We start from the raw sequence: 24,294 nt of genomic DNA on the forward strand, positions 1-24,294 counted from the left end.
GTAACTTACCAGTCTCTGCCATGTTTACCACTGCGCAGTATCCGTGCACACATTCTTCTTCCTGCGGATAGACCACATTCACCCCCACCCTGAAGTAAGATTCCAATCTATTGGCTTCCTTGTGAAAGTAACAAGAGCCAAAGATCTCTCCGGTCACAGCTCTTGAGCCAAGTCTCCTCTTTGATTTACTGGCCTTTAGGCTCAGCCTTTTCCTCTCTTTTTCAACTTAATGTTGGCTACCTTTGGTGAAAGCCATCTGAAACTGTTGGGAAGGCAATGTCTTTAATTCAATCTTTGCTCTGGGCTGACTTCCATTGTCTGGCCAAGCAGAACACTTAACAGAAAGCTCATGAGAAAGACCTTCATCATCAAATTTACCTGCAGCTATTTGGGGATGCAGACAGATTTTTCCAACCTTGTGTGGCCCAAACTTCTAAGTTCTGAGTCACATTAGATTACAAACCATAAATGAGAAAGTCTCTACTATCAGAGCTCTACTCCTTTCTGTCTCTGCTTACTGATTAATGCTTGCACACCTTCCCTTTCCTCTTATAATACACTATAAACAGAAGTGAGAGCTAGCCAACATAACCTATGTTCTGAGCTCTTCTCCTTGAGTTAAAGGTCATTAGGAGCATGGCTCATCTTCTAGATATAAGCCAGGTTATAGTAGGTGACTACTTTAGCAAACAATATGCCACAGAATAACAAGTGTTACTGATTTTCCTAGCTAAAATATTGTGCCAGTGTCACGTTTTGCCTGTCACTATTCAAAGCCACAAACTTTAGGTTTTTGTTATGGTAACACCAATTTCTGGTACCAATTTTTATATTAATTAGGGTACATGCTAAGGTCTTTTTAAAAAAAAAAAAAAGATCCCCTCAAATACAATGTCTTCATAACACAGAAGTTTGTTTCTCTCTCACCTAACAGTGCAGAGGCAAGCAGGAAGACTCTGCTACCAATATGTGACTTTCCTCTCTGGGCTCCTTTTTTTTAGCTGTCCTATTATCATTTCCCAGCCAGAGTAAATGTTTTTTAAAAGTAATATCCAGAAGGTGCTACATCACTTCGGATGACACCCCACTGGCAAGAATTTAGTTTTGCAGCTACAAAGGATGCTATGAAATACCATGTCTTGCTGAGTATCTGTGTACCTTGCTAATACTCAGGAATCCCATTACCAAGACAAGCAGAGGAAAAGGGGCCCTGGAAGATTCTCAGCAGTCTCTGCCACCATGGGGACTAGAGTTACAATTGTTTGATTCCAAGATACCAAAGGCAAAACTACTTCCAAAACCGCCTTCCAATATTTTTAAGGAATGTTACGGCTCTTAACGCTACTCTTTCCTTTGATGATACATACTCTCCAGAATAAGAAAGTTATGATGCTTTGTTTCTCATCTTGTTTTCACTGGCTTAATCTTTCATTTATAGATTTATTCTAGCAGCCATCATTTATTGAATCCCTACCATGTGCCAGACATTCAGTTAGACGGTAGGAATACACAGATAACTAAGAATCATCTGAGATCCATCCTTACTTAAGAGCTGCTATTTACTTGGATTACTTAGAAAATTCATACAACCACAAAAATTTGTTTAGAAGTAATGAATTCAAGGGAAACACACAAGAGAGAGTTTTATTTTTCACTTTCCTCAATTTTGTACTACTTACATCAATTGGCCTAACTAAAATTATAATTTAGTGTAAAATGAATCACTTAAGGTACAGAAATCTTGGCAATAAGGACAAGATTCAACTCCATTACACCTACACACTCTTACTAATCAACTGCTATGTTGATACCAGCTTTCCATCATGACAATGAAGCTGCAGTACACAGAAGACTTTCTCCACTAAAGGCCCCCAATTTGGAATCCTACTTCTTATGGATCAAAGCCAACACCAAAATATTCCCCAAAAGAAGCCAGACACAAATGAGTATGTACTGTTCTATTCCATTTATACTTGAAATATAAAAACAGGGGGGAAAAAAACAAATGTATGCTGTTAGAAGTGAGGATAGAAGTAGTATTTGGTGGAGGAATACAGGATGCTTCTGGAATGCTGATAATGTCCTATTTCTGTATCAGAGCGCTGATTACACAGGTGTGTTCAGTTTATAAATTCCATTTGACAATTTACTGAAAATTCTGGTAAATCACTGTCCCTATTATTTAGAAGGATCTGGAGAAACCTATGGGGTACTAAGTATGGTGCCAGTCACTGTGAAGGTTTTCAACAACATAAGGTATATGTGCCTTTCTGTTTCCCATAAAACTGAGGCAGGTGTCATGTGAAAGAAAATATGGGGAATCAGGAACTCTAGCATTGTGTATCCATGTGTAAGTCCAAGCTGATACTCACCCCTTTCAGCCTCTTTTTTGAGCTACACCTGAACTCTAAGGCTCTTCGCTCTATAAATCTGTCTTGATCAGTCATTGTTGCCATTTTTCTCTTTTGATCTAAAGCAGCTTTTTTTTTTTTTTTGGCATTCAAATCATCAAATTAGGTAGACACTGAAAAAAAAATATTATACCATGACAAATCTGCATAGCTCTTTACCGAAGGCAGGACACCCAGGCTGAAAAACCCTGGGACAGGGTACTCCCTGACCCAATGCATGGCCTGTCATTTTTCTGGATCTGTTTTGTCATTTGTAAGTCAAAGGAGCTGGATCGGATGATCCTCCAAAATCCTTCTGGATCAACGTTCCATTTCTGAGTTAAATTGTTCAAACCTAAGAAGTAGCAGAACCATAAACTCTGGGTTTATGGCTCAAGCCCAGTTTTCTTTCTACAGATATGGATGTAAAAAAGCAACTTTAAGTCAGATTTTAAAATTCTTGTTGCCCAGAATGTGCTGGATGCTGACATCAACCATGCGAGGTAAATACATCATACTTGCTTTTCAGATGAGGAAACTGCCCATCAGGTGGGCAGCTGACTTGCCCCAGTATGTGTGCCTGACCAGTGCCAGAGGCAGAATGGAAAGCCTCACCCTGCAGATTTCAGGGCCTTTCTCTCCCAAAACAGGCTTGCAATATGCCCCCAAATCAACAAATAAGCTAAAAATAAATCCAGTCCCAAAGCAAAAATAGTCCTTCTTTTTCAAGTTTCCTCCAGTTAAGAAAGAAAAACCAGAATTGGGAGTTTTGTTTATAAGAACAAAATATCATGTAATTTATTAAAATGGTAAAACTATGTACAGTTGTGTAAGGTCTCACAATGGCTTCAAAGCCCCAGCATGTTTTCCTATTTGATATACATGTCTTTTTACTGCAGTTTACATTTTCTCTGGGAAGATATAAATTCTTTGGGGGTATAAAAGGCATTTTAAGCACAGAATCAAAGATCATCAAGGGTTTTCTTTTTCTTTCTTTCTTTTTTTTTAATTTTCAGGCAGACCACTCAACCTGCTATGACACCCCTACCGGGTGTCATGCACAACAAGAGCCTGTCCTCATGGAAACAATTCTAGGACACACAGGAGGCATTGTGAACAACACTCTTAGCAAACTTAGAAATATTTTTAATTGTTGTTTCAAGCTGGCTGATGATTGTTTTAGAACAAGTCTCCCATCATAGCCTGGAACTTAATCTGCAGAATTCCTTAAAAGACACTGAGACCAGCAGACAGTAATATATCATATGCCCAACAAAGACCAAAAAAAAAAAAAAAATGTCCTGGACGTTGTCATAACTCTCCAAGAGTTGTTAGAGTTCACTTAAGTTCTTCTAAAAATACGACAGGTTAAACTTCCCCAGCTTGCTTCCTTTAGATGGACCATCAATAAATAGACAAAGAACAGTTGTTACAAAGTAGCTTTGAGAAAAAAAAATGTACAATATTTAATCAGTCCTTGTTCTGTGATTTATCTGTGCTGAATCTCCCATTCAATTTTTATCTCCAAATTCTATTCTAAACTGAACCCTGAGGTTTGGGGCTAACACTACATATAATAGGAGGAGTTTCTAAATCAGGTGTCATGAACCTGCCTACTTGTTTTTTTCTGTAGTTGTAAAATGCATGAACATGTTCCCATTAAAGCTGTGTTCTCATGTATCCCTCACCCCCACCCCCCTGGCATGGTGACCTTATGGAGTGCGAGGAGAACACCTCTTAGAAACTGCTTACGTCCCATAGCACTTTCTAGTGTTCCATGTATCATTTGTGAAACATATTTTTAGAATCTATCATGCCAGAAGCCAGGAGTTACAAACATAGCACAGCACGTTGGACACAGCCCTGTCTCCACAGAAGTGACTGCCAAAAGGGATATGGCCAGGACCCCTGGGGTGCCCACTGCGAGGGAAGTGGAGGGTCCTGAGGAAGCTCGCTGGAGGCCAGTAGAGGCTTCTTAGGAGAAATTGTGACTGGGCTGAGACTTGAAGGGCAAGTAAGAATTCACCAAGTGTAGAAGGGACATGAGGGGAGGGGTGCAATGTGTGGGAGGGCCAAGATCTGGAGAAATAGGATACCTCTGACAGAGCCCTGAATGCCCCGTCTGAAGGCGTGCAGCAGCCATTTGCAGGTGACAGTCTACGACACTGATGAAGTGGATAATGAATGTTTTGAGGCACATGGTGCTGAATGAAGACCCTGCATGCAGGGCCCCAGTCAGGGTCCCACCACCGAGGAATGCTCCTCCACGATCAGGACCCTGAATTGTACTCAGTACCCATATCTCTTATCAGCATGTGCAGTTCGCACCTTTATTTGGGGCCCCAGAGAGCACAGGGACAGGGGAAGCTCTACTGCCCACTCGTCTACAAGCTTACACTTGGGGAACGCGCACCACGTGGTGGGGCGTCCAATGTGTGTTGTGACTAGTAACAGCAAACTCTGAGTCAGGCACTGTCCTAAGCCTTTGTCATATGCTCGTGAATTTTTTTTCTTTTAATTCTTCCAAACTCTCCCTGAGGTAGTACACACTATTATCCCTATTCTACAGATAAAGAAACTGAAGCACAGGGAGGCAGAATAACTTGTCCAAGGTCACACAGCTAGCTGCTGTGTGGAGTAGCATTTGAACCCGGCCAGCCCAGCTCCAGCCTGAGCAGTTGGGCCCTGGGCCCTATGCTTCTCCACTTCAGCACAAGGATGAGCACACCAAGCCTCTCTTCCCTCCAGGCTTCCAGAATTTTTCATTTCTGCTGGGGAAGGTGGACACAGACACCAGCCTAGGGTTCCAGAAACACCAATCACACAAATGTAACCCAAAAAACAAAGTTCAGGAGGCATAGTCCATAACATGCATACAAAACAGCATATATGGGCCACAAATGGCTGCCACTAACTTGGGGTGCCTCCCAAGTACCTGGCATTTCGTTTAAATTACCTCATTGCCTTCTCATAACAACTATGCAAGGAAGATAACATCTGTTCATCTGATGTAAGAGGAAAGTCAGGCTAAGGTAAGTTGTGTCGCCAGGTCCCGCTGAGGAAGCTGAGGTTCTTCTCCTGCTCACTGTGGCCTCCTTAAACGGTGCTTTATCCTTACTCCTGAGAGTCGGAATCGATTTCAGGTAACCTCTCTTTGTTGTAGGGAGTAAGGGGAAGTACTTCAGCTCAAGCAGTTGCCAGATTCACTTCCCAAATTCTACATCGTGCTTACAGCTTCCTGATTACTTAGAGAAAAACCTCTAGCTGCAGACCACTCCATCTGAGGCTGCCAGGAGCCCTGCCCAGAGCACCATAAGGTAGAAAGGCATCATCTTGGAGTTCCAGATCCTACCGGGCCAGGGGAGAAGGGGTTTCAAGAGGATCACAAAGCAAAAGGTGGGGGGGGGGGAGAAGAAGGGGAGGGCAGAGGAAGGAAAGGAGAAGGATGGATCACATCCACCCAGACAGCACAGCACAGTTAAAGTTTTAATCCTTCCAACAAGATCTTCCTTCAACAGCAACAGGTGCCTAACCTATGCTGGTCAATCCAACCTCTGCTTTGGTAGCCAGGTATTCCAGGAAAGAAAACTAGGAAGCAAGGGTTTATATCTAATGTCTCAGGAGAGGAAGATACATTTTAACCCTTAAGAACATTGCATCAAAGGAAAAGGAAAAGACGAAAATTATACCTTTGTTCTTAAGCATATATTACAGTTTTATAATAACAGCTTCCTTTCCTCCTTCCTCCAATCCCCCAGCCATGTGGACTAGTACAGTCACGTAACCTGAAGATCAGTTTATATTAGTTTTTAACTTCTTTTGGAGAATAGAAAAGGGTCAAGGTATCAGACTTTCCAATGAGAAGAAAAGAGAAAAGAACATAGAGGCAAAGAAAACCAACCAAGCATTTGGGAATCGAGAGTAGCAATGATTCAAATTAGAGTATAACAAAGGAGGGGGTGTGCAGCTGAGTCAAAAACATAGTGATGTGTGTGATAAACAAAGGGAAGCGAATCTTGCCCCTTCTGGCCCGTGAGTGCAGACAGTGTGCACGGAGCCTAGTGGCAGCCTGCTTTCCCCTGGGGCTGTTTGGGGGATTAGGTAAATATAAACATCTTCAAATAACCCAAGATGTAAGAAATTGAAAGCATAACAAACTGGAGTAGTCATCAGATGATATATTTAGGAGAGCTTATTTTGCAAGCTAGAATTACAGAACAGCAAGATGTGGTCAATTAAAAGTATTTAAGGGTGAGTTTTTATGACTGGAAGGGAGTCGTGATCTCCGACAAAGAACAAGAAGAGACCACCATTCTCCGAAGATCAGGCAATAATTTTAACAAGCTGGCTCATTCAACCATTGCCCCAACAGCCAGTTTCTACATCAAGACTAGTTCAAGATTTCAACAAGAGGAAGTGGTTTACAAAAGAATTACCAAGAACTCAGAAGTATTTAATAAGGAAAAAAAAAAAAAAAACCTGCTATACAAGGAAAAGCTTTCTCTGTATACCATTTAGGGTACACATGTTTTTCAAATTGGGGGGTGGTGCTAGTAAGAGGTAGGACCTTAAAAAGCAGATGCTACCATAAAATCACTACATTCACCAATCCTGTGCAGCCTTGAGGCATGGTCAGGCCCCTCACCTCCCTGGAGCCTCTTAATTAGCTACTTAGGTAGAACGAGAAATATGCTCACTTCGCACAGGAGGAAACGGAGGCTCAGGAAGGTTAGATATATTGATATAGTCACACAGCTAATAAATGCAGGACTGAGATAATCCAAATTCTTTTTTCCAAAGCCCATGCTTCCCCCCCATCGGGGCCATTTGTATCTCAAAAAATAAATTCTGAGATCAAGGATGTTAAAAAATTGAAAGGATTTCAACTTCTTTGACTTGCAGTTCAAACCTGTGTTCTAGGGGTTCCTGGGTAGCACAGTCTGTTGAGTGGCTGGCTCAGGTGGTGATCTCAGGATCCTGATCTCAGGTTGGAGGATGGAGCCCCGCTTGAGGCTTTGCACCCAGTGTGGAGTCAGCTAGGGTTTCTAACTCCCTCTGCCCCATCCCCCAACACTGCCTCTCCCTCTCTCTCTCTCTCTCTCATAAATCTTTAAAAAACAAAAACAAAAAAAATGTCTCCCAAGTTGCCTTGACTTAGTTATCATAGCTCTTCTCACCTCTTCTGATGCACTTTCTCACTTCTTTGCCGCTCAAAATGACCCCATTACCTACAAGGAGCTTTCCTGAAGACTGCAAACAGCGTCTCCCTTCTGGTTCTAAAGCAATGGTTACCTCACTTTCCCCAGCTGTCAGGTTTTGCTAGGTAACCTTTGGCCTGTATAGGATTTGCCTTACCCATAAAACTGTATGCTTGGGGGTAGAAGAGTCATACATGGGTTCCCTTTTGTGAGCCACCTGCCTTACCCCCTACAGCACCCACCACTGTACCTGACACACAGGAGATGCTCACTAACTACAAACTGAATTGCAAAGAATCACTCGTTCTCTCAGCATTCTATTCTTGCATGATAAATTGCTTCTTGGCATCATGTAATTTGGGCATTACAATAACTTGTATGATATATTGTGGGAAATTTATCAATTTCATAAATATGTTTCAGTTGCATGAGATTCAGGTTGCTGACTTTTAGTCAAAAAATTTATCTTAATTTCATCTGCCTCCATCATAGGGAAGAGTGGAAAAACAGTGATAGAAAATAATAAGAGTAATAATAATAATAGCTTATATTTATTAAGTGTTTATCATGCCAGACACATGCTAAATTATTTATATTTATTATTTCATTTAACCCTCATAGTCCCTCTCCTGAATTTATAGATGAGGAAATGGAGGCAAAGGAGAGAGAAACAACTTACAGGTCACACAGTTTGTAAATGGCAGATTCAAATCCCGCCCTGGAAGCCACATTTTAAATCAGTCGCTTGGTGCAGTTATAGAAACAATTACTCTGTAGTCTTTTCTAATGGTTCTTGAGATGTAATCACCTTACAGGACTTCTCTATTTAATTTGCACAGAAACACTTGAGATTTGTAATTGTCTTCTTCTGAATCCAGCATTTAATAAGTTCTGTAACTTTGAGAACACTACTAAAACTGAGGCTTTCTGCCTCCATTTCCTCCTCTTTAAAACACAAATGTGATTAGTTATTATAATGATTAAACTAGATTATGCGTGGAAAACACCTGTAAGCAGCACCAAGCTCCCACGCCCACGGCAGAGCTCTATAGGCTTCAGCTTCCTAGCACTGTTGCTACTGCCTGTGGCTCACCTTCCCCAACACTGGTACCATCTCTATCGTAGACTCACTTACTACCACACTGAAGCATATTTGTGTGTCTCTCCATTGTTCAGGATGTGCTTTAAAACAAATTGTTTTGCAAATATAAAAGAAATATGCCTAGACAACACTCTATGCTATTATAAAATATAAATGCACCTAAAACGGTGGCACATATTATTAGGCCATTGAATATTTGATGATAAATGCATAAATAAGTGAATGGATGGCCTAATAAAGGAATAAATGATCAAAAGCTCAAACAAGAAAGTGAATGACTAATAAAGTTATGAAGTGTAAATTGCTATGCATAACCTGGGAATAAATGAATGCAAAGAGGAATACAATGGAAGGCACATTTTTTCCCCAAGAACGGTATTTCACTGTAAGCCATATCTCTATTAAAATGCAATTAGGGGATCCCTGGGTGGCGCAGCGGTTTGGCGCCTGCCTTTGGCCCAGGGCGCGATCCTGGAGACCCGGGATCGAATCCCACGTCGGGCTCCCGGTGCATGGAGCCTGCTTCTCCCTCTGCCTGTGTCTCTGCCTCTCTCTCTCTGTCTCTCGTGAATAAATAAATAAAAATATATTTTAAAATAAATAAATAATAAATAAATAAATAAAATGCAATTAATAGTTTCCCAAAATAAGTAGTAGGAAGTCACATTCAAAGCTAATGAAGTCTATATCCAATTATAGGAGAACCTCAATGAGATCTCACTCAAAACTGAGGAAGGAAGTCTATGGTCAGGTTTTTATTTCATCCTTAATTTCCCACGCTTTTCAAAGAGCCATATTCTAACTCTTTCTCAAACATTTGCAAGGAAGTATTGAGACTGTGAAAATAGATACTCCAAATACCTACACTAAATATTTACATTCTGCCTTTTTAGTTAAACAATTGACTTTGTTCTTTAGCATTTTGGTCAAAATACTTAAATATTTTAAAACATCAATAACAAGAGGATATGGTTTTTCACCAGATAGTCTAAACTTACTGGTTTCAGCAAAAGCTTCACAAGCAGAAATTGGGCAATTAAAAAATGTTAATACGCACACACCCTGAAAGTAAGAAAAAAAGTGGGTGGCAGTTGGCCATTTATTTTTTCTAACAGAAAAACACACCTCTTCCATCTCCCTATGTTTATGTAGTCAAGACTTGCTGAGCATTTACATTCACTTATGTCACTGTGACAATAACCTCAATTTACTGACTTTACGTAGGATTTATTTCAAAGGAGGTCTTAGTCTGGCATGCATTGGTGTATTTACTTTTCAGAGCATCCCAGTACATAGGGATGTAACTAATATCTTATCTTTATCACACAAGGTTCAAACTGTAGGTACTAGGAAATGAAGTGGCTTGCCCAAAGGATACAAAGTCACATAACTATTATCTTACGAGACTTGGCTTAGAACTCATGCCTTCTTTCATATTATAAGGTGTTTTCCCACAGGATTATTCTTCTTTTACATGAATTTAAGCAGTCACAGTGCACAGCTGGGCAGGATAGACAGACTACCTAGACAATTTCCAAGAAGGTTTTTGGAGGTTGGGTTAACGTGACCCAGCAGGGGTTGTGAGATGGAGGAGAAAGAGAAGTGAGGCAGATAGAACTGTGCATGTTGAGTGACATTCAGTGAGCAACATGTAAATTATCATGACCAGGTCAGCAAAAGGCAACTGTGTAAGAAAAAGTGAGAAACAGGAGCACGTTATAACATACTTCTTTCCCCAGTGGCCTCATTTGAAACTTCCACCCCAGCCCTGAGTTTTATATCCTTACCTAAAGGTCAGCCCGAACTTGAGCTCTCCTACCTAGGCTGGGGTTGCTCTGGCAGGAGCCAGGAGATCTGGATCTCTAGCAGCTGACTTGGGGCAGGGGGCTTTGTGAGAGGAGACTACAGATGGGGACATCCAGTTGCACCAAACCAGTCATATCTATGACACTGGAAATGGCACATTCTTTGAGGGTGAAGCCATTCAAAGGTTCTCTGCTATAAAAGTCACAAAGGCATTTGGAATCCCATGGTCACCTCTTTCAAACCTGACTTGAGCTGCCAGGACTGAGTCACTTTCTTTCACTGTGGGTATCATTACTGCTGGCTAGTTCCACCTGTTTTAATATTTGGTAGATGACAAAAGTGACCCTGGAGAGCTGAGTGACAAGAGCAGCTGAGCAGGCTTCCAAACCAATTGTGGGAGAAACCAAGATAACCTGCCCATTACAAATGGGACTATGAAGGCAACTAGGCCAAAATAACATGTTCTAATAGGTACCTTTGTCTAAAGCTCTTTCCTGGGGTTAACCAGTATTGGGGGGAGGGTGTTGTGGATCAGTTTAACAGTAGTGGGAGATGAAGTGAGCTCAACTTCCAACAGTAAGAATGCAGGGGAGATATATGAAAACACCTCTGGACATATGAAATTAACAAGAGAGAAGAATGGCTGGACAACACAGATCTCTAAAAGAGACAGCTGGAAGCAAGATCCATCACAAGCCCTTCTAATGCTAGAATTCTCTAGAAGGAAACAGGCTTCTGTCAAATAAGGCACCTTTGAGAGAAGAGAGACAAAATCCTCTGCTATCTTGAAATACTCCTCCCTTAAATCCCCTTATCTTTGCCCTCCATGCAAACCCCACCATCACCCATTTTGTAAGTTAACGGCTACATTCTGGGATATAATACCAGAAACAGATTTCTTCCAGCAAAGCTTTTTATCCCACACAACTTCTCAAAAGCACTGGATCTTTCCAATCATCTCTCATGAGTGGATGAAGTGACTAATTCCTAACTATTTAAGCAATGAAGTTCTCCTCTGTCTAAATCTTGCAAATCCAAGAAAGGATTGTTTGCTCTCATAGAAACAGGGCCCAATGTCTAGGTGTGGTAAACAACTACTTAAAGAGAAGCTCAAAAGATCTGGGGTTTTATTTCAATCTTGCCGCCTATTATCTGTGTGACCTTGTGTTAGTAACCCAACTGCTGTGTCTGCTTTCTTCCTCATAATATCTGCTAATGTCTCCTCTTTATCAAGCATTGTAAATAACAAGGATCCAGGACTCAACACAGTCTTTCTTCCTCATGCACTTGGTCATTCACACTAACCGTTTCAGGTCACTCCCTAAGGACACTTTTGTTTCTGGAATGTGTATATTCTGATCATCAAAATCCCAGAAAAAGACCACAAACAGGCAAGACCACCAAGTTCAAAGTCGTTCCTTTACAAGTGGTTATATGATGTTAATTATATTCACCTCTCTGAAATGTAGTTTATCACTGAAACAATTTACTCTATAGAACAAGAATAATGTTGTGATTAAAAATTATTTCAATTTAAGAATTGTCAGTGATTTCAATGAAAGGTAGACTTGAGGTAATTGTGTATTGTGTCTGAATAATCTGTGACGTTCTTGACGCCTTTTCTACTGCTACAAGCACTGATATTTTCAGGATATTAAAACATCTGTGTTGGGGTGCCCAGGTGGCTCAGTGGGTTAAACATCTTCCTTTAACTTGGGTCATAATCTCAGGATCCTAGGATCAAGTCCCATGTCAGGCTCCCTGCTCAGTGGGGAGTCTACTTCTCACTCTCCCTCTGCTACCCCCCCATCCCCACTCATGCACGCTCTTTCTCTCTCTTTCTCAAATGAATAAAATCTTTTTTAAAATAATAATAAAAATAATGGTAAAACATCTGGAGTGAGTGGGGTGAGCTTGGTGGCTGGCAGTGTTCAGGGACCCCGAGGACACCGTAACTAAGAGCCAGAAGGTGAAGTCTGCCCAGGATGAGATGTCTAATAAAACTTGCTCTCCTAAGGAACACTCAGGAAAAAAATGATATATTTTATTTAGGGGCGGGACAAGATGGCAGAAGAGTAGGGTCCCCAAGTCACCTGTCTCCACCAACTTACCTAGATAACTTTCAAATCATCCTGAAAACCTATGAATTCGGCCTGAGATTTAAAGAGAGAACAGCAGGAACTCTACAGAGAGAAGAGTTTGCACTTCTAACAAGCCACTCTGCACTGAGCAAAATGACTAAAAAGAAGAACTCACCACAAAAGAAAGAACCAGAAACAGTATTCTCTCCCACAGAGTTACAGAATTTGGGTTACCATTCGATGTCAGAAAGCCAATTCAGAAGCACAATTATAAAGCTACTGGTAGCTCTGGAAAAAAGCATAAAGGATTCAAGAGACTTCATGACTGCAGATTTTAGATCTAATCAGGCCAAAATTAAAAATCAATTAAATGAGATGCAATCCAAACTGGAGGTCCTAACGATGAGGGTTAATGAGGTAGAAGAAAGACTGAGTGACATAGAAGACAAGTTGATGGCAAGGAAGGAAGCTAAGGAAAAAAGAGAAAAACAATTAAAAGATCATGAGGAAAGGTTAAGGGAAATAAATGACAACCTCAGAAGGAAAAATCTATGTTTAATTGGGGTTCCAGAAGGCACCGAAAGGGACAGAGGAAGAGAAAGTGTATTTGAACAAATCACAGCTGAGAACTTCCTTAACTTGGGGAGGGAAACAAGCATTCAGATCCAGGAGATAGAGAGATCCCCCCTAAAATCAATAAAAACCATTCAACACCCTGACATTTAATAGTGAAACTTGCAAATTCCAAAGAGAAAGAGAAAATCCTTAAAGTAGCAAGAGACAAGAGATCCCTAACTTATATGGGGAGAAGTATTAGATTAACAGCAGACCTCTCCGCAGAGACCTGGTAGGCCCAGAAAGGGCTGGTAGGATATATTCAGGGTCCTAAATGAGAAGAACATGCAGCCAAGAATACTTTATCCAGCAAGGCTCTCATTCAGAATAGAAGAAGAGATAAAGAGCTTCCAAGATAGGCAGACACTGAAAGAATATGTGACCACCAAACCAGCTCTGCAAGAAATATTAAGGGGGACTCTGTAAAAGAAAGAGGAAGTCCAAAGAAATAATCCACAAAAACAGGGACTGAATAGGTATTACAATGACACTAAATTCATATCTTTCAATAGTAACTCTGAAAGTGAATGGGCTTAATGATCCCATCAAAAGATGCAGAGTTTCAGACTGGATAAAAAAGCAAGACCCATCTATTTGCTGTCTACAAGAGACTCATTTTAGACCTAAGGACACCTACAGCCTGAAAATAAAAGGTTGGAGAACAATTTACTATTCAAATGGTCCTCAAAAGAAAGCAGGGGTAGCAATCTTCATTCCAGATAAATTAAAGTTTATCCCAAAGACTGTAGTAAGAGATGAAGAGGGCAACTATATCATACTTAAAGGGTCTATCTAACAAGAGGGCCTAACAATCATGAATATTTATGCCCCTAATGTGGGACCTGCCAAGTATATCAATCAACTAATAACCAAAGTTAAGACATACTTAGATAATAATACATTTATACTGGGGGACTTCACGGCACTTTCTGTAAATGACAGATCTTCTAAGCACAACATCTGCAAAGAAGCGAGAGCTTTAAATGATACACTGGACCAGATGGACTTCACAGATATTTACAGAGCTTTACATCCAAACACAACTGAATTCCCATTCTCAAGTGCACATGGAACTTTCTCCAGAATAGACCACATACTGGGTCACAAATCAGATCTTAACTGATACCAAAAGATTGGGATTGTCCCCTGCATATTTTCAGACCGTATGCTTTGAAACTAGAACTCAATCACAAGAAGAAATTTGGAAGAAATTCAAACACGTGGAGGTTAAAGACCATCCTGCTAAAAGATGAAATGGTCAACCAGGAAATTAGAGAAGAATTAAAAAAATTCATGGAAACTAATGAGAATGAAGATACAACTGTTCAAAATCTTTGGGATACAGTAAAAGCAGTCCTGAGGGGGGAATACATCACAATACAAGCATCCCTCAAAAAACTGGAAAAAACTCAAATACACAAGCTAACCTTGCACCTAAAGGAACTGGAGAAAAAAACAGCAAATAAAACCTATACCCAGCAGAAGAAAAGAGTTAATAAAGATTTGAGCAGAACTCAATGAAACAGAGACCAGAAGAACTGCAGAACAGATCAACAAAACCAGGAGTTGGTTCTTTGAAAGAATTAACAAGATAGATAAACCATTAGCCAGCCTTATTATAAACAAAAGAGAAAAGACTCTAATTAATAAAATCATGAATAAAAAAGGAGAGGTCACAACCAATACCAGGGAAATACAAATGATTTTAAAAACATATTATGAGCAGCTATACACTAATAATTTAGGCAATCTAGAAGAAATGGATGCATTTCTGGAAAACCACAAATTACCAAAACTGGAACAGGAAGAAATAGAAAACCTGAACAGGCCGATTACCAGGGAGGGAATCGAAGCAGTCATCAAAAAACCTCCCAAGACACAAAAGTCCAGGGCCAGATGGCTTCCCAGGGGAATTCTATCAAACGTTTAAAGAAGAAACAATACCTATTCTACTAAAGCTGTTCTGAAAGATAGAAAGAGATGGAGTACTTCCAAACTCGTTCTATGAGGCCAGCATCACCTTAATTCCAAAACCAGACAAAGACCCCACCAAAAAAAGGAGAATTATAGACCAATATCCCTGATGAACGCAGGTGCAAAAATTCTCAACAAGATACTAGCCAATAGGATCCAACAGTACATTCAGAAGATTATTCACCATGACCAAGTGAGATTTATCCCTGGGATGCAAGGCTGGTTCAACACTCACCAAGCAATCAACGTGATAGATCATATCAACAAGAGAAAAAACAAGAACTGTATGATCCTCTCAATGGCAAAACATCTGTGTTAAATCAGAATATTTAACGCCATCACAGGTCAGCATTTCCCAGTTGAGAAAGGTTTTCAAGAGATGGTATTTATGGATGACTTTTTATGATCATTAAGCCTCATCACATTATTACTAAATATTTATCTTCTATGGAACTTTGAGGATCATAACAAATATATTAAGCAAGGAGAGAAAACAGACACATTGACCATGAATCACAAATACAGGTTTCTGAGATAAACAGAGAGCAGAATTCTAGGCATGGGTGGTTGACTCTATCTCCTCTCTTTGACTGTGAACACATACGCCCAAAGGGATATAGACTTTTCCCTGTGCCTCACAAGAATTAGCATCAGAGAGGTCACACTGTTTGCCCCTCAGCCCCCTATGCTCTACAGGTAATACTCTGAGGCCCACAGAGTTCAGGCACTTGCCCAAGATCACATAGCTAGTCAGAGAGGCCTCCCTCAGCACAGCTCTTTCCCAGACCCTGCACCCCCCAGTTTCATCTTCCACCACCATGCAACCAGAATGGGCTTGCTCATTCACTCAGCAAAAATGTACTAAGAGCCCATCAGCATACTAAGCCCTATGTATAACACAAGTTCTCATCAGCTAAAGCAGGTTAGGTTACCTCCCTCCCCGGGGCGGGGGTGGGGCAAGCTAAAAAATCAAAATGAACAGATAAATAGGTGAGAATGAGCCTTAACACAGTCTTTAAGGTTACGCAGACCTGGATGCATAGCCTGACTGTACCCTTTACTCACTGTAGGACCTTGGACTTCGGTGTCCTCGTGTGTAAAACTAGGACAATTTCTCAGAGGTGTTTTGTAAGGATTAAATAAGATAATGTTGCCATTTTTTTGTCCACAGTGCATGGACAAAAGGTCTTAATAAGTGGTAGTAATTACTACTGCTACTGAGCAAATCACATGAGGAGTGGATAAGTACTCTTCACTCCTCCATTCCACCCCCTCCCCAAACCTGCTAGAGAGCACTCAGCTCTGGCCACCTGTACCACGGCAATGGAGCGAGCAATGGGGAGCCTACAGGGGCTCGCCAGGCCTCAGGTCCTGGCTCTTCCACAGGACTTCCTAACTCTCTGTCTCTCACTTTCTCAGTACACCATGACATTTAAATTCCTTGGAGTCTATGAATCGTCCACCAGTCCAAACTTGTACACATTCCTGCAAGAAAAATTCAGAACCTTGCCTAATATGTATTTAGTTAACAAGAAGATAGCAGATGAAGATGAGAACTGCTATCCCAAAAAAACAGAAGAAGTGTATTGTGAGCTTTCCCCAACACACCCTTTACCTATTGTCTCTGAAATGCATTTAATATGTAGCAATGTGGGGCATTACATGAAAAGCAGCCCTGGCTCCCTATCCTCCTGAGATCTCCTGGAGGAGATCGGATAAATACTGGTAAACACCCAGTGACGGATATGGAGACACAAAAGCAGTCTCGGCTATATAAAGACAGGCACCTGTTTGGAAAGGCTTCAAGGGAAAGAGTTCTAAAGGGCAGTGGGTGCTGGGCAGACCTCAGAGCTGACCGGAAGCAAAGTGAGGCAGTAGAGGGCAGCAGAAAGAGTGACCCCCTCAGTAGCTGAGTGCAAGAGTGAGGGAACCTGCAAACTTCTCCAGAACACCTTAGCGCCCACAGAGTTAACAAGAACCAGAGAGCTGAATCAGATTAGAAGACAGACGTAAATTACGTTGCACGCTCCACCTCACATGTTTATCTGTATTGATCAGGTAATGAGTCAGCTTCTATTTACCTTTACCATAAGTGGGAATGCGAATGCCCCAAACCCAAGTAACTTCAAAACCCCAGAAGTGACTTCTTGGCCTCATCTAGATCACTGATGGCAGAACTTTTTTTTTTTTCCTACTAAAAAGTATAAGAAGAGCTAGAGAACTGCAAATCTATCTATGGTCTTAAAAATTACATTTTTATGAGATGTCTGGGTGGCTCAGTGGTTGAGCATCTGCCTTCGGCTCAGGTCATGATCCCGGGGTCTTGGGATCCAGTCCCACACCAGGCTTCCCTCAAGCAACCTGCTTCTCCCTCTGCCTGTGTCTCTCTACCTCTCTCTGTGAGTCTCTCATGAAGAAATAATTTTTTTAAATTACATTTTTATAAGTGTTTTTGTTAACATGTACTTGCCACATAACATAGCAAGTTTTTAATGACCAGCAGTCATTAAAGTTTATATTTTTGCTTTATTTTTTATTTTTCTTATTTTTTGCTTTTTGGACAATGATCTCTAATACGGCAACATGGTGTTGTCAGTGGATACTGTTATAAATACTTGTTGACTAAGCTGGTCATGCTCCTTACTCAGGTCATAAGACACACACATATCCCTTTTAAGAAATCTTGATTCATTCCTCCACGAAGGCCCTGCAGGCCACAGTGGTGATAATTTCGAGAGTAAAATAATATTTCTCCTTTAACAAGTTCATTTGACGTGACAGGTGCTATTCTAGTACTTTACTCATTACTTCCAGTCCTTGCTGATTAAGGAATCCCACCCTATGATAAAGCAGCTGTCATTACAGATGAGAAAACAGGGCCTAGAGAAGAGAAGCAATGTTCCCAGGTCACACAATTAATAATAAGTCACTGCAGGAGACTACAGTCCAGCTTTATCTAACTCCACACTGCAGCTGTAGGGTCTTGCTCAAGAATGAGACAGTTGAGGGGAAGAATCTGGGAAGACTCTCTCATCCCTATCCTTCCAATTTAAAACAAAAAACAAAAACCCCAGGGGCACCTGGGTGGCTCAGTGGTTGAGCATCTGGCTTCGGCTCAGGGCTTGATCCCAGGGTCCTGGGATTGAGTCCCGCCCGCATCGGGCTCCCTGCATGGGAGCCCTGTGCCTGTGTCTCTGCCTCTCTATTTCTGTGTGTCTCTCATGAATAAATAAATAAAATCTTTAAAAAAAAAAAAAAGTCTTTGTAGACCTTTAAATTGTCTTTCAAATAGAAAATGAAATGAAATACCCAGTGAATGAGCCCCAACAATCACCACACAAGATTGAAACCAGACTTAAGCCAATGAAGAGCTCTTTTCCCAAGACATGACTATGGAAAAGAGGTCAGGTTTCTTCGGGCTCCCCAAACACCTTCTTCCACCTGCCAGGAGTTCTGCTGTCGAGGTCTAACACCAGCCAGGTTGAAAATAATTGCAGTTTGAGGGCTCACTTCACCACTGACAGCCAAAATAAATCTCACTTGTCAAGATAATCTCATAGGGAACAATCCACTGTGTCATGCAGACACTTGCCACTCAGAAAGATGGATCTTGCACAGCCACCTCCCTGCCCACCCTCTGGCCCCGGGCTCTGCTTGCAGTGAGGAGTGCCTGTGAGCCGGGAGCGGCTGCCAACTCCAACAGCAGCCTGGACTCCCCCGGCATGCTGGCTCCACAGCCCTCAGGAGGGTGCCTGGCCAGGGCACAGGAATAACATCAGTCTCTACAGAGGCAGCAGGGCAAGGCCAGTGTGTTCAAACTGTTGTTTCTGGATCGGTTCAGCAAGTCTGGGCCTTGGGAAACACAAAATTGGGCTGAAAGAGGCCCTTGTTAAAATGGAGCTGCCTCCCTTCTCTCTGCACATAATCTGGAGCGTGCGGCCTTTAGGACTCCTGTACCCCTCCCACCATCTGATCTGAACTTTGAGAAAACGACAGCCACCACCTTGGGAATCCACTGTGCCAATGATGCCACGGAGATGACACTTTCAGCTGACGGGCAATCCGAGCAGTGCCCGTGGAACTCACTAAATAAAAAAGTGGAGGTGAAGTGAGGTATGAAGCCCAAAAGACAGGTGACTTTATTATTTGAGAGAGATAAGAGATTGGCCAGGAGATACAGCTCAACCTAGACAAAACCAAAGTAATGCTGGTCACTGTAGAAAGAAAGAAATTAAAAATCTAGAAGGAAAAAAAAAAAAAAAAAACCTGAAAAACACGTCATCCTTCTTAAAGAAGGTACAGATGTGGAATTCAAACCAGTTATATTTTCCAACCCAGAAAAATGTTGATCAGACTGCCCATTTATTTGGGGTTTCGATGCCACTCTATAGCCTCTCTCTCCAAATACCCTTCTTCTATTACTATATGAGTAGACTTTTTAAAATATTGACAATTCGTTTTTCTGAATCTCTCCCTCTCTTCCAGCTTGAGTCTCCAGGAATAATAATAATAATATAAAGGAGAGAACAATCTTTTTTAAAAGAAAGAAAGAAAAAAAAGAAGAAAGAAAAGAAAAAGAAAGAAAGAAAGAAGAAAGAAAGAAAGAAAGAAAGAGAAAGAAAGAAAGAAGAAAGAAAGAAAAAATATCTGAATTTTTTTAAAGATGTTATTTATTTATTTGAGAGAGAGAGTACATGCACAAGACTGGGGAGGGGTAAGATGCCTTGCATAGCAGGGACCCCGATATGGGTCTCGATCCCAGGACCCCAAGATCATGACCTGAGCTGAAGGCAGATGCTTAACCTACTGAGCCATCCAAAGGCCCCAGATCTGAAATGTTTTAGATATGAATTATGGTTGCCTGTAGAGGACATGATTTCTTTCTACACTGACTTTATGAACATATGCTCAGCAGTGGTTTCATGGTTTAATCCCTGGCTACTTTTTGTCTCTTGCTGGGGAGCTAACTACTATTGCTTTCTCTGCCTCCAAGCTCACACTCTCCAAGCCGCCCAGCACCCTGCTACCCAAGCAGCATTCTAAATTTTAAATCTCTCCATGTTCTCCTTAACATTTTTTAACAGCTACCCATTACCTAGAGCAGAGGATCCTAATGTTTTGGGAACACCTGATGAGAGCTTTGGTTACTGTTTTCCACTCCTTGAAAGTGAATCACCCATAATATACCTAAAGTTCTCCAAAGAAGAAAGGGAATCTACCAAAATTGGAATGAATTGCATCCTATGTACAATAGGGTACCATCTGTGGTTAATTTTATAAAATTAAGTCCTTTATGAAGTGGATTCTTCGCAGTTCTTTTAAAATAGATTTTAAAAGTTTATACCCATACCAGTTTGCTAGTTATGTTGTGTCAAATACTTAAAAGAGTTGTCCAACTAAAAGATGACTTACACATTTTTAAAAATATTTTATTTATTTATTCATGAGAAACACAGAGAGAGAGGCAGAGGGAAAAGCAAGCTCCATGCAGGGAGCCTGACATGGGACTTGATCCCGGGTCTCCAGGATCACGCCCTGGGCCGAAGGCAGATGCTCAACCGCTGAGCCACTCAGGGATCCCCAGACTTACACATTTTTTGTTGGCAAAAAATGAGGCTCTCAAGTTGTGTGACCTTTCTGTGCTGACTAGTGGCTGCCAGGATCACACAGATATTTTCAGAAAAATAAATATGCTTAACATATCTCTTCAAGGTAAAGATGACATATTCATCGTAAATAAGTATTTTTCTAAATAAATCTGCTATTTTGAAAATGGGTGTAGTAGGCAGTCTCTGAGACTGTCCCTTTCCCCCTTGCTCCCCCACATCCCCCCCTCTCCCCCTCCATCCTTTCTTCCTGGTTCTTGTATAATCTCCTCCACTAGAGTACAGGCTGGATGTAGGCACTGACTTCTAACAAACAGAATTTTTTTTTTTTTAAGATTTTATTTATTCATGAGAGACAGAGAGAGAGGCAGAGACACAGGCAGAGGGAGAAGCAGGCTCCATGCTGGGAGCCCCATGCGGGACTTGATCCCAGGACTCCAGAATCACATCCTGGGCCGAAGGCATATGCTCAACCGCTGAGCCATCCAAGCATCCCCAGACGGAATATTTAAAAAGTGACTTAAGCTTATGTCACAAAAAGATTGTGACTTCCATCTTCTTTGCCCGCTCTAATTCTCACTTTCTGGAGAAAAGCACTAGCAAGGAACTATCTCTGGCCAACAGCCAGTGAGGACCTAAGGCCTACCAACAGGCACGTAATGGAACGGAAAAGCAGATTCTCCTCCAATCCAGCCTTGACTGGAGGATTGGCCACCACCTCAACTCCAGCCCTGAGACAAAAAGAACACAGCTAAGCCACTCTCAGATTCCTGACCCAGAAAAAAGATGAGCTGTCTGCTGTTTAAAGCCACTAATTTGGGGGACAGTCCGTTACACTGCAAGAGATACACTTGGGGAAATATTTCCCCAACATTAATGAGTTGATGGCTGAAAATAATGTGAATGTGTCTCAGTTAAAAAAAAAAAAAAACAGCTGAGTGAAATAAGTCAGTCGGAGAAGGACAAACATTATATGTTCTCATTCATTTGGGGAATATAAATAATAGTGAAAGGGAATATAAGGGAAGGGAGAAGAAATGTGTGGGAAATATCAGAAAGGGAGACAGAACGTAAAGACTGCTAACTCTGGGAAACGAACTAGGGGTGGTAGAAGGGGAGGAGGGCGGGGGGTGGGAGTGAATGGGTGACGGCACTGGGGGTTATTCTGTATGTTAGTAAATTGAACACCAATAAAAAATAAATAAAAAAAAAAACTCTCCTATCTGCATATTAGAAAATTAGAAACAGAATTCTCTAGGCTATTTAAAGTTTCCCAGATAAAGACTATGCATGGGTTTGAAACAATTGCTAAAAATGCAAACCACAACACCTTCCAAAAAGTTTGCAAGAATGACTTATTAACATCAAGGAAGATGGAAACCTAATAATTAAATTTCAAGAAAAACTTGATTATAGCACTTGAGATTTTGGGGAAAAAAAAAGGCATCATGATTTAGTTAATCCTGCCAATAAACACTTCTTTGATTGGAACTCTATCTTTTTTTGAAGTATCTTGTTTTGATTAAACCCAGAAATCAAAATAAAATGAACTTAAACCAGTCCTTTAAATTACTCTATCCCAAAGCATTAAATCAAGCAAAGTTTTCAAACATCCAAACACACTGCTCCTTCTAATTTTGAATATTTTCGTGAGGGCAAAAGAAATATCCTTAAATATTGTCTGTGTAATCTTACCCCTATGTATTTTGTAAGCGATACAACAGACTAGTAGGACGTACACAAGTAAATATCCATATAAAGTATTAAATGATTATATATTTGAAAACTAACAGGCTCAAGTTGTTTTTACCACTAGGTGTATGCAACTGAAAAAGTACATATGACCCCGACCTCAAGGTCAAGTGCAAATGCTTTCCTGTAGTATGCAGAACTTCCAGCTCTTTCCAGCCCTGTACTTAGAGGTAGGTGCAAGCCACTTTCAAGGCACCTTTGCAGCAAATTTAAAAGCAGACCCTCCTGGTAGAAGGCCTTCATACCACCACCCACCGACACTGCCCCCCTACCCGTCCCCATGCCCACCGAATAGAACTCCTACTTCAACGCCCAGCTTACAGGTCAACCATCTCAGAACATTCCCCGCTCCAACCCTCCCTCCTCCTCTCAATACCCTCAGGATGTGGGGTATAAAGAGGTATAAAGGAATCTGTGATGCCTTTATTAGAGGACTCACCACGCTACGACATATTTTAAGGATTTGCTTATTTTTCACCTCCTCCTACTAAACTGAGGGCTTTTGACAACATTTGCTCAGGAGCAGACAGTCAACAAACATCTGTTGAATAGATGAATGTACGGATTAATTCATTTTTTTTTCAGATCGTTTTTCTGTACGGCTCAAAGTGCAAGCTGAGAAGGACCTCTCCATCTCATCTTGGCCAGCTATCTGGCTATCTCACCACCAGGATTTAATTTCATAACTTTTTGTTTTTTCTCAAAAAAATTCAAAAATTGCTGTAAGGATCAGATCCAGCAATGTGTCTCACGATATCATGTAAGCGGCGCTGCTGGGTGGTAAGGAGCCAGGCCACCTCGGGTTCCATCCACCTGGGTCACTTGGCACGTGAAATAGCCTCACGCTGCTCAGTGTCCTCCCCCGATAAATGGGGAAAGGGTAACACCTGGCAGCGGTGCCCCCCGCAGTCCCTGGATCCCGCCCGGCGTCACTGGGGGGGGGGGTAACCTGCGGACCCCGTCGGCGGGAGGGGACCCCAGTGGACCCCGTCATCAGGGGGGACCCCGCGGACCCGCCGACGCCCCTTCTTGCAGCCTCCCGGCCACACACCGGGCCACCGTGTCCTCACCCCTCGGGCTCCGGGGCGGCCGGCACCCCACCTGGGGCTCTGCGCCCGCCCCGTCCGCCCCGCACAGGCCCGGGGAGGCCCTTCTGCCCTCCTGCCCTCCTGGGGGCCGCCCGGGAGCACGACCCGGAGCCCCGCAGCCTTCCGTCGGCGCCCCCCTCCCCGTCACCCTGGTGCTGGGGCTGGTGCCTGAGCCCCTCCGCGGAGCCTCTCCCAGCCGTGGACCAGGGGAAACAATAAAGCTTTTTGCAGCAAAATAATATAATAATAATAATAATAATTAATGCATATAGGTGTGGCACAGAGTAGGAGTTCGATAAACGTTGGTTATTAGCCTACTGCCCCGGCAGAGACATGAAGCAAGCAAGTAGCAAGTGCTAAATACACTCCCAGACTAGACGTGCCCTGCACCTCCGGTGAATACACACATGCACTTCAGATAGAAGTACCTGAAAGGCAGAGACTCTGTCCCCTTGGACTTTCCTTGTCTTGGTCCCATTGCCTGGCATATAGTAGGTGTGCAATTAACATTTGTTGCTTTATTTCAAAACTGCCCATGTATTCCTGCCTTGTACAGATTTGGATTCACATTGTGTTTCAGATCATCCTTTGGAAAGCATTCTTAGGGTATCTATTGTCAGAAACAGGATGTGGGAAAATAGTTAGTGTGGCTGATGTCTTAGGAAAAGCTGAGAAAGACTCG

The 24,294-nt window shown here is 41.8% G+C and overlaps 2 long non-coding RNA genes across 3 annotated transcripts in view; one reads left to right on the forward strand and one right to left on the reverse strand.

Annotated features, from left to right (window-relative positions):
* Positions 1-515, reverse strand: part of LOC112678224 (uncharacterized) — a 51,019-nt gene extending 50,504 nt beyond the window's left edge. The window contains exons 1-2 of the long non-coding RNA XR_007406397.1: positions 379-515; positions 10-61 (exon numbers count right to left, since the gene is read on the reverse strand). This is a non-coding gene — a long non-coding RNA (uncharacterized LOC112678224). The remainder of the gene's footprint in view (positions 1-9; positions 62-378) is intronic.
* Positions 1-24,294, forward strand: part of LOC118352532 (uncharacterized) — a 57,515-nt gene that overhangs the window by 27,651 nt on the left and 5,570 nt on the right. Inside the window, exons 2-3 of one of the 2 annotated variants that reach the window (XR_007406398.1) lie at positions 1,815-1,946; positions 3,407-3,860. This is a non-coding gene — a long non-coding RNA (uncharacterized LOC118352532). Of the gene's footprint in view, positions 1-1,814; positions 1,947-3,406; positions 3,861-24,294 lie in introns of those variants that run through there. The other variant, XR_007406399.1, reaches the window with a different exon arrangement.

Source organism: Canis lupus, chromosome 27 (genome assembly GCF_003254725.2).
Source record: "Canis lupus dingo isolate Sandy chromosome 27, ASM325472v2, whole genome shotgun sequence".
Lineage (NCBI taxonomy): Eukaryota > Metazoa > Chordata > Mammalia > Carnivora > Canidae > Canis > Canis lupus.